Here is a 13,111-nt window from a genome sequence, read left to right on the forward strand (position 1 = left end):
ACCCTACTGAAACACTGCTGCTGAACTGTCACTGAAAGGCTGCTATTGCAGTTGATATTAAGCAGGATGCAGAATGGAAAGATATGAAATTCATCAATGCATAGCCATGAGAAACTACTGTAGAGTGAAGCCATTTGAATGCCTAGTAAGAAAAGAAGGCTGTAACAGTAAACACAGTAAGACGTCTGATATTCTTTTCCATGAACTAACCTCCAGGCTTTTATCAGCAGTAATGAATTAGACATCCAGATAAGGTATCAGATAAGGTATTAAATCAGAGTGGGGTACCAAGGCACAGGCAGCTTTAAACCTTCCTCCTTCATTAACAGTGAAAGTGTTGGCATTTTCATGCTGTGTACCACAACTTCTTTTGCCTGAAAAGTAAACTGTGATTTTAATTTACAAAACAGTGACTTTAATTTACAAACTACCCTAATTTCACGGAGTTCTAGCTCTCTTTTGCTTATTATGTCTAAACCTTCAGCTGTACTAATCTATTTGGAAAAGCCTTGCAATAAATGGTTTGTTTCACAACTTCCTTCATTGAACCCCTCAGGTACCACTTGACCAAAACCCAATTGGGAATGAGTGAAAAGAACAGGGGAAAGAAAATTACAGAAGACACTAGTTGCTATATCAGTGCTAAGAAACCTTAGCTCATTTGTATTCCCTACCCTCAACAGACAGTTTTGGAGACTGATAACATAATTTTCCTAAAAGAAGATGGCAGATGTGGAAAATCAACATTCTTTGAATCACGAAGGACACAACAGTATCCAGGATCTTGCCAGAAATTCTAATGCTGTGGTTTCACAAGAAAACTCTAAAACTGCTCTGTGATGTGAGTCTAAGGAAACAAAAATATCTTCAATTATGGCTGAAACTGGGCAGTGACAGAAGCCATAGCTGTGACTACCAAGAAGTATTACAGGGAGGATGCTGCACTAATGGGTGACCACTGTCCACAAGCTCAAGTGCAGAGTGGCATTTACCCACAGACAAGCTTCCATGTAAAATGAGATCTGATTACTATGTTTCTAAAGTCTGCCAGTTTGTCTGTATACTATAGGTGGGAAGTGTTTCACTCACTCCTTTTACAGGAGTGTTAGGAGCGTGCCAGACCTTGATTTGCAGGAATTATCTGAAGAATAAGTCAATACTGATATCACAGTTAGTCTTTGGCCTCGCACATGAAAAAGCCTCAACAGAAACAAATCCCAAAACAAAACAATGTGCTGATAGTTTTAAGGTGGGAGTGCCTAGGAATTATTATCCATAACCTGGAATTTCTTAGTTCTGCATGTGGGCAGTCAATATGTCAGAATAATCTCGATGTTCTTGTATTCACTTCACCTTACCCGTACACTTCATTGTAAGTCACTTGTGAGAGCTCTCACACTTCACTTTCCTGTTCAGCCTTGCCTTAAGCAGAAGGGAATTTGTGTCTCTGTACTATCTCTAGCAGAGATCTTGTATCAAACATCAGCTTTGGTTCACTGGCTTAATTTTTAGGAGGTAATTTCTTCTTCTCCTACAACTACAACTGCAGTTTCAGATTAGCCACAGCTCTAAACCCTCCCCTCCAAGGAGTCTGGGAACAACCAGACAGGCCAGTTTGGAAAGAAACCCTAATCCATTCTTTGTTCAACAGGAAGGAAACCAAAGTCTGCATACCAAAGCTTTATTTCAGAAGACCAAACATCAGCAGTTTTACAGTGATCTTTAATTTCCCATTTGGTTCAAGGGAAAAAAAAAATACTATCCAAAACAATTATTGCCCAGAACAAAGCTCTCAAAGGGCTTTCCATCTCTGAAACAGCCTTGCTAATGTTCCATTCTCAGTGGTCTGTCCTCCTTTTCTTTATGACTTTCCTCCACACTCATTTTCAATTAAATTAAACCTTCCTACTTAGTTTTTTTTTTATTGTCATTTTGTATGAGAAATACCAGGACAATTTTTTTAAGAGACTCAGAAAGCCTTACTTTTCATCTGAGTCACCATTCTTCATGGGGCACCCTGAGCTGCATTCTCAGGAGCTGGCTGCAGGCATCCAGGCTCCCTCCCCTCCTTCCTGAGTTATTAGCTACGTTATTCCAGCTTTGCAGTGCTTGTGATGCTGCTGGTCACAGGTATCTCAGACCTTTCCAAGTCCTTTAATTCCATTTGCAGAAGACTGGCCTAGACCTTGCAGAGTACAGGAAAGTGTCAGGGAAATGTAACATATTTATAGCCAAGCTCCCATGTTGCTTATAATGCCTCAGCAAATATTTCATTGTTTATTGCTTTAAGGCCCACTGGTACATTTAAAATGAGATCCCATGGGCAGCTGAAGCAATGAAGACTGATTTCCTACAGCTTCATCCCTTCTTTAAATTCGCTGGTACCCTCTAGCAGTGAAGGCTCAAAGGGATCCCATGGTCGTATTTCTCTCTTGTTGCATGAAATTTGTTAAAAGGTGTTATTTTTGAGACAGTTGCTGAACAAACTTGGGTACAACTGGCTAAAGGATTTGTAAGTTTAGGGGTAGAGGTGTGGTATATAGATGGATAGCATGATACAGATTTTATCTCCTTAAAACAGAGATTAAAATAGTTCTCTGGTACTTCAGATATCCATCCTAGGGCAACCAAAGGGTGAAGAAGCTAAGCTGTTACCAGTATGCCATTCAGTGCCAGAGATGGAATACAGTAAAAGAAAATATCCCAGGCTGAAAAGAAAAATAGAGAGGACCAGGCCACACTTGCTAAGAGAATATGTCAATGTTTAACACTGAGGATGAATCATAAGTTGTAAACTGCTTACTGTCAATAGATGAAGCTGGGAAATTGGGTGTTCAGTGGAGCATAGCAGGACCTCTGTAATCAGAGTGCATAATCTAAAACACATCACTGCAAAGTGGGGAGGGGGAAGTGACTAACCCAAGAAGATGGACATTGTTCATTTCAGCTGTCAGGGTGAGTAAGTAAAGATAAAATAGGCTTTTAGATTCACAACAAGCTCTTTCAATTTCCTGACTAAAGGAAGCAGCATTTGCTACCTGGATTCTGCCTTTTCAGGGTCTTGCCTCATTTTCACTTGCATGAGCAGGCTGAAGAAGAATTTCAAAAGCTTTGGGCAATTTTTTATATCTTTTATAAGCATTGCCCATCAATTTTTTTCAGAAAAAAGCTGAAGGGTCCTTACCTTGCTCCTTGATTAAACATTTACTGACTGCTAATTTGGTAATGCATTACTGCTATTAATGATTGCTTGCAAAGCTGTGGAGAGATGGGTCTGAAATGTCTGCCTATTCCTGTAGCCTTCACATCCTGTATGCTCATACAGGATTATTAATCTTTGTCAGGAAGGTCAGGAAGCATCAAATAGTGATTAATGGTAAGTTTCAGGGGTTTCTGATAACTGAGCTCCAGGGATTGTGGTTGAAACCTGTTAGATGGCTATTAATACCTCCTTTGCCCTTCCTGTAATTCGCTGTGACTGCAGATGACTGTTGAAGAATTGCTGGCTTTTCATCTTGCAAGGACACTCACCACCCATCTCTCTCCTCAACAGGGTCAACATTTGTAGACCTTTTGTATTGCCAGTTGGGCACTAATGAGAGAGCATCAATGGGTCAGGAACAGCTGCATCCACATTTCTTTCCCTATCCACAGTTCATCATGGTAGGCACTGCCCTCTGAAACAAGCTCACAAATAGCAGGCAGGAGCATGTAAAAGGGTGAGATACAACATTCCGTGTCAAAGGAGTACAAAAAGAACTAAGGCTGTTGCTTACTGAAATCTGTGCAGGATGTTTTTCTGTGCTCAGATAATTTTAATCACACTGTTAGAGACTTCATCCAAGGCTGCCTACTTGGAAAAAAAAAAAGCCAAGAAAAAACATGCAAAAATTCCCCCTAAAACCTCACCAAAAAACCCCTAAGCTTAGAGAATACACATCCTGCTCAAGTGTAAGACACTACGTCAAAACAGAGTCAGGAAAAGTCTGGCAAGCAAACTTGTAGAACCCCAGTGTGGATGCTTATCTTGCTAGGATAGGAAAGAAACAAAGCCATATTTTCTGTCTTTGGGAAATGTTCCCAGTGATTCTGAACCTTTGTTCTTTACACTAGAGTGCTGACTCTCTGCTGCTTCCAAACCACAGGTAGGGTTTCAGGGTAGGAATGCATGGCAAGGTCAGTTAATCTCTCTATCCTCTCTGGTCAGAATGTCCAAGCTAGTGGTAGAGAGAGTCTCACAGGTTGTGTTGGGTGTGTGGAATTTAGAAATTCTCCAAAATACAGTCAGGGGAGAGATAGTGGCTAGACATTGGGGAGATACCTTGCATGGATATTTGAAGATGCTTCAGTGTCTTTCTTATCTGTTCATTATGGTGTAATTTAAGTACAGAAGTGCCTTAAAATTCTTTCATGGCTATGTCATTTTTCAGATACCTAAATATATTCTAAAATTTAGCTCTGACAGGCTACTTGAAAAAAAGACCTTTCAGCTATGTGTTTATATGATTGTGCCTCTAGTTAATTACTCTCTATTTCCACAGTAAATTGAAATCATAAATTCATAGTGCAAACAAAAGTGTGTGCTTGCATAATCCATAATGGTATCCAATTTTGAAATAGGAAATGCAGAGAAGCAAGTGTATGGAAATCTAAATATTTGAAAATTGCCATTTTTAAATTTTTAGGATGCCTCTTCCTGTGTCCTCTAAACTGCAATGAATGCTGTCCTGGAAAACCACTGTATCTTCACATAAATAGTTCTTACAGAAGGATGCTGTAAGCAGTATCAAATTAGCTGCCATAGAATTTGGCCACTTAATGCTTTTGCTGTCAATGTCACACCCCATGCTGAGTCACTGTGAAGTGATTGAGCTGATATAAGCAAATGCATTGACTAAGTCATTCATTTACATCTTGCTGCCATGAGTCTAAGAAACAGCTAAATGTATTAAATAATCAATCCACTCAACAGCTGATGATGCAGTGGTAGAAATGAAGTCCTACTAGGTTTTTATTATTGCTGTCAGAGAGGCTCTTTGGATGCTCTGAACGTGTGCAAAAGAATAACAATTCAACAAATATATCTCACATTTAGAAAAGTATGAATGACTTTTGAAAGAAAAGACATCGTAATACAAAGAAACTGGAAAGATAATAACATATGGTAGTTTGTTAGGGGATGCAGCATTCTGTAAGTCCACTGTACAGATTTGAAAGGTGTGGACTACAGTATGTGTCTGGCTGTTTAATGCTTAATGCATTAATGATACAGAATTGTCTGTAGGTTACAAATTATTCACTGACAGGGATATATGGACAGCATCATTCTGTATTATTTTTTACTGTCATGTCATTATGCAATATAATTCTAAAATGTCAAAAAAATTCATTCATTAGGAAGAAGGCAATGCAAGGATCATAGAGAGCTGCTAAAGACCAAAGGAATCAAAAACATTTCATGCCCCATGGAGCTTTGTTATTTGCATATTTCAATTCTGTGACTCTTGTAAACTTCACCAGAGGTAAGAACATTGAGATCATAAATGCTAGTTATAACCACCATAATTTAATTTTTATGTTAGTTTTACTTCTCTGGTGTAGGGCTTAGGTCAATGTCACATGCAGAATTATTCTCTACGTTAATTCTGAACTGGACCTTGTAAAAGCAAAGACAAAGTTGTTTTGGGAATAACAACGCAACATGTGTCTGATTTTCTGTCTACTCATATCCAGAGGACCAAATTGTGAAGATTCATTATTGTGCTTCTGGTCCACTTACACACAGACATAGACAGTTATATAAAATAATAGAGAATATATGCTCAGTGTTTTCTGAACAGTGGGCCTTATTGACATCACACACTGACATCAAAACTTGACTTTACAGAGGTCACAGCAAAACTCCCATTGATGAAAAAGGGCACAAATTTCACTTCTAGAGCTTTATTCTGCTTTCTCCTCTTTCATGGTAAGAATGAGTGTAATGAGAAACCCACACTGAAAAAAAAAGTTTTAAAGATTGGGCTGATATTTTGCTTTGGAGTAATATTTATGAAATGAACATTATCATAAACAGCCTGGTTAGAAGGAAAATTTATTGTTATACAGAGAGCTGATAAATAATACCAGAAAACAAAGCAAAAAAAATTCTCAAGTATTCAATATAATTGCTTTTATTTGTGAGAAAATTAGTCCATTCTCTTTAAAGTATGTCATTTGGAAGTAGCAGCAACAGTAGCTCCTGTTTCTAATAAAGTGTAGGCGGTGGAATGGAAACATCTGCAAAACAGCACTTCTACAGTAAATGTAAAGGGTTTGCCAAAGACATGAATATTTGATCCTATGATTTAAACAAGAGAAATATCAAACCAAGAGTGTTACTGAGACTTGCATAAAGGCTAAAAATAACTTGATACAGGAAATATTAAACATATAGTTCAGAAGGAATTGAAAAATAAATCATTCCACTTTAGGAAGGCCTATAAAAAAAGAGAATGAAACAGTTAGAAATGTAAGAAGACATAAAAGAAAGCAAATGAGGTGAAAACATGGGTCATAATTTTAAAAATAGAAGGAAATCAGAAAAAATGATTAATCAACTTAAACTGAATATCAAACACAATAATAAAAGCATACCAAGAGAAAGAGAAGGACTATTTAGGGCACTACAGCATGAACAACTCAGCAGGGATGGTCTAGAGAGGTGGTCTTTACTGTAGCTATATTCCTGTACTAGATTTGTTTACAAAAATAGTTTCACAAATTGCTTTCATAGAGGACAAGATAAAAATCATTCTTCACATGGTATTAGCTCCTCCTGGGTTTGGATGCTATACATTGATGAAAGACATGCAAAACTTGTATCAGTATTTGTTATTTTTCCAGACAGACAGCTACTGCATGGGATTCCCATTGCCAAAAGGTATTCCATGGCATTCATCCCAAAGGGCAGAATGAGCTGGCCTCACAAATGTGAAAGTTTAAAAGCAGTGCATGTATTGCAAATGAGACAAGATAAAGGTCAACAGAGTAATTTCCTTAACAAAGTTACTTACTCCGGAAGAAAGTTCGAGATTTTTTTTCAGCATTGCACTAATCAATGAGAATTAGAACTTTTATGAGATCTCCTTTTCCCCTTGGTTGAAAACACCAAGATAAATACAGCGAAATTTGTCCAATAAGAATTAAGATCTCCAAGACACAACCATTCATCCCCATTACATTAAATCCCCAGCTGCCAGAAGGTGCTTTTTTGTACAGTAGATAGCTCCCATTGCTCTCAAATTGCTTTACTGCACTGCTTTAGTCTGTTGATTCACTACACATTTAAAGGTAATGAGTCTGGCACTGTCCAAAGCACCTTGTGATGCTTCCTCATACTCAGCTAAACACAATTAGGCTGGAGAAACCCAGTGCCATTGAGTTCTCATGGTGATTAGTGGCAGCCTGAAAGAGTCAAGAATGAAAAGAGAGCCTCAAAGGGGGTCTTTGCTAAGCCAAATAGGTGGTTGCAAAGAATTAGTTCCTTAATACCAGAGTCAAAATTCAATCACACTAAGAGACTGCTTAAAGCACAGTTGCTGAGAAAGCTTCCCACAAGAATGCTACAAAGAATTGACTAAAACTCACCAGTCATAGGAAACAAATGATAAGGAATAGGGAAAGGGAGGGAAAACAAATGCTAATGAGAAAATAACAGATTGTGAATGCAAAGAAAAATTTTAGAATTATAGTTGAACATATAGTTACGTAACTATATAAATAAACTGTAAATAGTTTCTAAATGTAGTTTACTATATATATAAAATATAAGTTTGCTTGAGTTGGCTTTACTATTACCAGTGTTACTGATGCTCTTCTCTTGCCTGTTATTGCCTGGGACCCTGATTTGTTGCCTCTGTTGATTTTGGCTGTCGGTTCCCAGAGTTTGATTTATTATTGTGAGCAGCAAGAGAATTCTCTGGTGAAAAACTGCCACATCCTAGAATTTATCAAAACAAATAATTGGCAGAATTGTGAATTTACACTTTCTGTGTACAGTGTAGGAATCTAAAATGAATATGAAACATAGCTTTATAGGCTGTTTCTTTAAACTGGGTCAAGGAAAGATTATGATTACATCATTCAGTTTACTGCACAGTTGAGCAGCTGAGGAAATTTCCCATTTATTTGATAATTTTTACGGACTATGGAAATCTCAACATCAGGCCATGCTTACTGTCAAAGCCTCCAGGTCTTCAGAATGGAGATTATACTGCAGTGATGTCATTTGTGGGCTGAATATAAACACTATAGGTGTAGACATAAGGGGGATAGTTACATAAAATTAATAGCAAAAAAATGTCTCTGTATTCCCTGAAGCAAGCAACAAAAGTGTCTTTGTGAGTGCAGTTCTACACAGATTGCTGTTGCCAGCCAATTGGACTATGACCTAGAACTTAGCCAACTATAAAACCAAAAATAAACTACAGAGAGAGCAACTCTTCACATTGATGGTAAGTACTCAGAGGCTAGATCTTAAAAAGAATGAAGTTTTTGGTTTAACAAAATGGAATTATCTCACCATTTCTGATTTTGCTAATACAGACAAAGTGAAGGACTGTAAAAAGAAATCAATCTGCTTTTATCTAAAGCCTTTATACCACGAACAATACAAGAACAGCAGGGTTTGTGAATTCTGGAGCAAGACTGATATAGAAGATCTGTTTTAATGGTAAAATCACAGCTGCATTGCCTTCATGAGCACAGCAGGTTTACAAGGTGGATCTGAGTACATAGTTAGTTTTTATATGCCAGTGTGATGGGATATGAGAAGCTGTTGTAGGTCTGTCCTTTCCAATTACTGAATTAATCTGCTTATGTTTGAGCTCAGACTTTTAGCATAAGCACCATAAAAGGTGGGGCTCAGCCCTGGAAACTGCATAATTTCTTGCTGTTATACCTGATGATCAAGTACTGCCTAGCGCATTTCCTGCATTTATGTCAGCTTTTTCTTCATTTTGCTGCTAATCTCTAGTTGAGAGCTTACACAGCCCGGGAGCAGTGTCATACTGCTCATCCTTTGAAACTCATCTTTTGTTGTTCCTTACAGCTGTGCAAAATGGATCTCATGGAACTGTTCAGAGCAAGATGATTTTTAAAGCTCCTTTTCTGCACAAGAGGAGATGACCCCACTGACAGCTAACTTCCCACAGAAGGTTCCTAATCCTGAAGTGCTATCCCAGTGAGATATTAAAGGAGATATGGGAGCAATGGGTATCAGATGCATAACTTTCTGAGGAATGTTAAACCCCTAGTAGAACAAGGTTAAATCCAGAAAAGCCAGTTGCAACTCTGTGTCTTGAAGACAGAGTTACTCTTTGGGGCTACCTGTGACTGCTCATAAATTTGGAAATCACAGCCAGGAGATGTTAAGCACTTCCCTAATATTCACTCTCAGTGAGAGATGGTGTCAGGCTTTTTGGAGCCTATCCATGGGTTAAAGTAAAAAGCCTTCCCTTTTTCTGTCCAACGTTACTGTGACTTGCACAACTACATAACAGTCCTAGGGATGCCCATCAAGCCCTGATTGCTCACCCCTAACACCAACTCTGCAACCAGCCACTATTGCTTGTCTGGCTGTCTCTCTTAAGAACCCGGGGCAGAGAAAGGTGCTCTTGTTCATTGTGATATAGCTTAAAGAAAAAAAAAATTCCAACAGCTTTTGTATTACCAAAATGTTTTGCTGTTTGCAGAAAGCCCTGAGAAGCATACCAACAAAAGCATGACCTTCCTGCACAAATAATGACATATGGCAAGGCAGCTGCTTCTGCAGGGCAGTGGAACTGTAGGTTATGAGTGATGAAAATCTTCAAGGGCACTTTGTTTGAAATGGTGCTGTGTACTTTCTCTGCCCTAGTGCAGACACACCACTTATCACTCTAATTGAATCAGTGACTTATTCTTATAGACAAACGCACGCATTGGCATTCCTGGAAGGCTGTGGAAGATGCAGGGATAAAGACAAGTAGGTCCTCACTGTCTGGAGCACTATGTCAGTGTCACTTAATCCACGTGTAGTGCTAACATCCATGCTATGGTAGCACTCTGAGACAAAGTGACATTCTTATAGATCTAGATGTGTTGCCTCCCACATGAAAGGACCTTTTTCTTCTTTATGGGACATAACTTCAGCATGTACAATAATGCTTTTCTCATTGGGCTCAGAGACCCATAGTATTTCCCAAAACCTGAACATCTGACCACCATTGTATAATTTTTATGGTTTTTACAGTTTTGTATAAATGGCCTGCATATCTCAATGTCTCAGTTCATTACAATGACCAAGGGATGATTCCCTTTTAGTTTAGGATACCTGAAGCTCACCATGCAGAATGGCTCAAACTTCAGCAGGAAAAGAGACTGGTGCCCACCCTCTGCCAGCACACCCAGCAAGGACAGCACTTGGTCATTCAGCCCCTTCTGGGCTGAGAAAAACTTGACTCCTACTTCCTCCTCTAGAAGTATTAAGGTATTTTCAATGATGACTAGGTGCAGAGTACCAGAATTTCATCTTCTTTTGGGTCCCTCAGTGCCAGGAGGGGAAAAAGTCCAACCATACTTCGCCAAGTATCCTTTCTCACTGGTAAGCAGCTCAGTTTGTCACCAGCTGTGTCTCTGCCAAGAGGCACCCAATGCTCTGCAGCTGCATACAGCACTCCTGTGTGGAAAGCTGAGTGCCTGACCTTCTGCTCCAGATCATCACACAGGGACAGCTGCCACACTGTTAGGTAGTGCAACATTTCATGTCAGTGCCTAAATAGGAGACTGGCCACAGCCTCTCTGCTCCTCCCAGCCAAAAGGATAATTTATTGGTAACTCAGTGTCTTGCTTTTCTTAGATTGCATGTATTTTGGGGTCCTAAGTTTTGAAAATTTGAGGCCAACAGCACTCTGAATATTTAATGACTTAAATATGAGCTTTGTGTATAAAACACAGTGGTTTATTTCAGATCCTAATCAAACTGGTGTGGGGTCTTATTCTTTGTAGGTGGCCTGCAGTCATCTAAAATCTATCCAGATGTGCTGCTCAGTGAATTTTTTTGGTAGAATACTGACAGCAAATGAAACTCCAAGACATAGGTGAGCCCAACTCATGCTAAAAATGTGAGAAATATTAGAGGAATTTTACTCATCCATTTTTCACTGGGGATGTGAGTGTTTGGCACAAAAAATTATAAGTTGATATCATATTTGGCCCTGTGATTGATGGTCATATCTCTGCTACTGAGGTCCAAATTATGGAATTACTTTTGTCATCTTGGAGCACCCTCTGAAGATCACCTCAGATGCAAAAACTCAAGAACTAGCTCTTCTCCAGAAGCAGAATAACTCTAAGTAGTTGCACAGAAACAGACTCACTTTAATCCCAGAAATAAAAAAGGAACAGAGTTGGCAGGAGAAAAAGAGACATGTTGTGAAACAAATATTCTCCATGTCATCTCCAGTCCAGATGGGAGGAATTCCCTGGGCATTTTAGCAACAGAGTACTTATAGTGAAAATAAATAAAGCAATCTATGCAAGTTTGAGATACAGATACAATTAATTTTAAAAACCCAAACAACAAACCACCAAACAACCCAATGCCCAGAAACCCACATCCCAATCCAATCAGTAAGAGTCAAAAAATCAGCTTCAGAAAATAACCCTTCTTGGATCATTGTGTATGTGTGTGTGTGTCTGTGGGTGTATCTGTGCATGCACTTCTGGGTCAGATATAAGTAGTCAAGGAAAGCAGATTATTGAGGCTGAAAAAGAAAGCTCTAATAAAAAACACAACCATCAGTTCTGTGCTACTTATGGCATCTCTGGGTTTTGCTTGGGTTTTCTGTTGGTTTTGTTTGTTTTTCTTTTAATTTAATTTTATATTATCTAGAAAAATATATTTAGAAAAAAAGTGTCAGTGAAAATCTGTTTAACTTCATAACCATAGATCCTTTGGACTTTTCATCTTCTACACAGAATAAAAACTGATGTGGAATGGAGGAGTGGAAGGGTGTCTATTTGTAAGGAAAATAAAGTAAATGAGCAAAATTACAAACAAGTGGAAAAAACCATTTATTTTGACATGAATGAAAAGTCTCACTGGGATAAGATGAAAAATATTCAATTTTAATTCATAAAAACTTCTCCATGCAAAGAATGATAAGTTGCAAAACCAACTTCTTGTATAATGCTTGGTGATTTTAAGCCACTATTTTTTGGCAGTCACCCTAATCTGATTTTCCAATGCATTGTTTCCCTCTTAGCCCATTATCATTTATTACAGACACATATAAACCCAGCGATTTTATAGCGGTGTTTTTATTAGTCCATTTCAATTATGTTGTTTGTTTTGCAGACTGTAATGACTTTAATCCTCATTTAAATACATAAAAATGCATTATCCAATAGCTAATTATTAGAATATGTGGGAAATTATGATTAATTACCCCCCAAAAAAGCCATTTGTCTCATGTAGATATCTGTTGTGTATCTACTAAGTATTTTAAAGATAGTGAAGAAAAAGCTTTTTGAGAGAATAAGGACAATGCAAATGAGAATTCCTCATTATTGCAGCTTTGACACCATAATTAGTTCACTTTCCTCCCAAAACGATGATGAGAGGGGCATGTGGGAAAAACATGTTATCTAAGTAACAATGACTAATAAAAAGAATAATGAAATAGTGACAGCTTTTCCAAATTCAGATAGAAAAATTAGTAAAAAAGTCCTGCTGCTGCACTCACAGCACCAGGACTCCAATATTTTTCACTTGCATGTAATCAGAATGTGACTAATGCTGCAAAACAAAAAGTTTTCATTATAATTCTATAGCATATTTTCATAAATTGCCACCAACTCCTTTCAGACTGGAATTGTACCACTATACCATAAAATTGCACCATAAAAAAATTCAGAACAATGTTTGAAATAATTAGATATGGGAGAACTTGGAATTCTAACAGGAATATTTTTCTTTTCTTTCATCCCCAAAAGTTGCATTTATTTTTCTAGCATCTAAAATACCACCAAAGAAATAAAAATGAGATTGCCTTCACAGATTAGCAAAATCTTTTGTAAGTCAAACAAA

The 13,111-nt window shown here is 38.0% G+C and overlaps 1 long non-coding RNA gene across 1 annotated transcript in view; it reads left to right on the top strand.

Annotated features, from left to right (window-relative positions):
• The window catches only part of LOC139590200 (uncharacterized), a 46,468-nt gene extending 34,575 nt beyond the window's left edge, over positions 1 to 11,893 (top strand). Inside the window, exons 3-4 of the long non-coding RNA XR_011679269.1 lie at positions 5,398 to 5,522; positions 9,092 to 11,893. This is a non-coding gene — a long non-coding RNA (uncharacterized lncRNA). The remainder of the gene's footprint in view (positions 1 to 5,397; positions 5,523 to 9,091) is intronic.
• The last annotated feature ends 1,218 nt before the right edge of the window (positions 11,894 to 13,111 follow it).

Source organism: Agelaius tricolor, unplaced genomic scaffold, assembly GCF_023055355.1.
Source record: "Agelaius tricolor isolate 1412-34295 unplaced genomic scaffold, bAgeTri1.0.p SCAF_1, whole genome shotgun sequence".
Lineage (NCBI taxonomy): Eukaryota > Metazoa > Chordata > Aves > Passeriformes > Icteridae > Agelaius > Agelaius tricolor.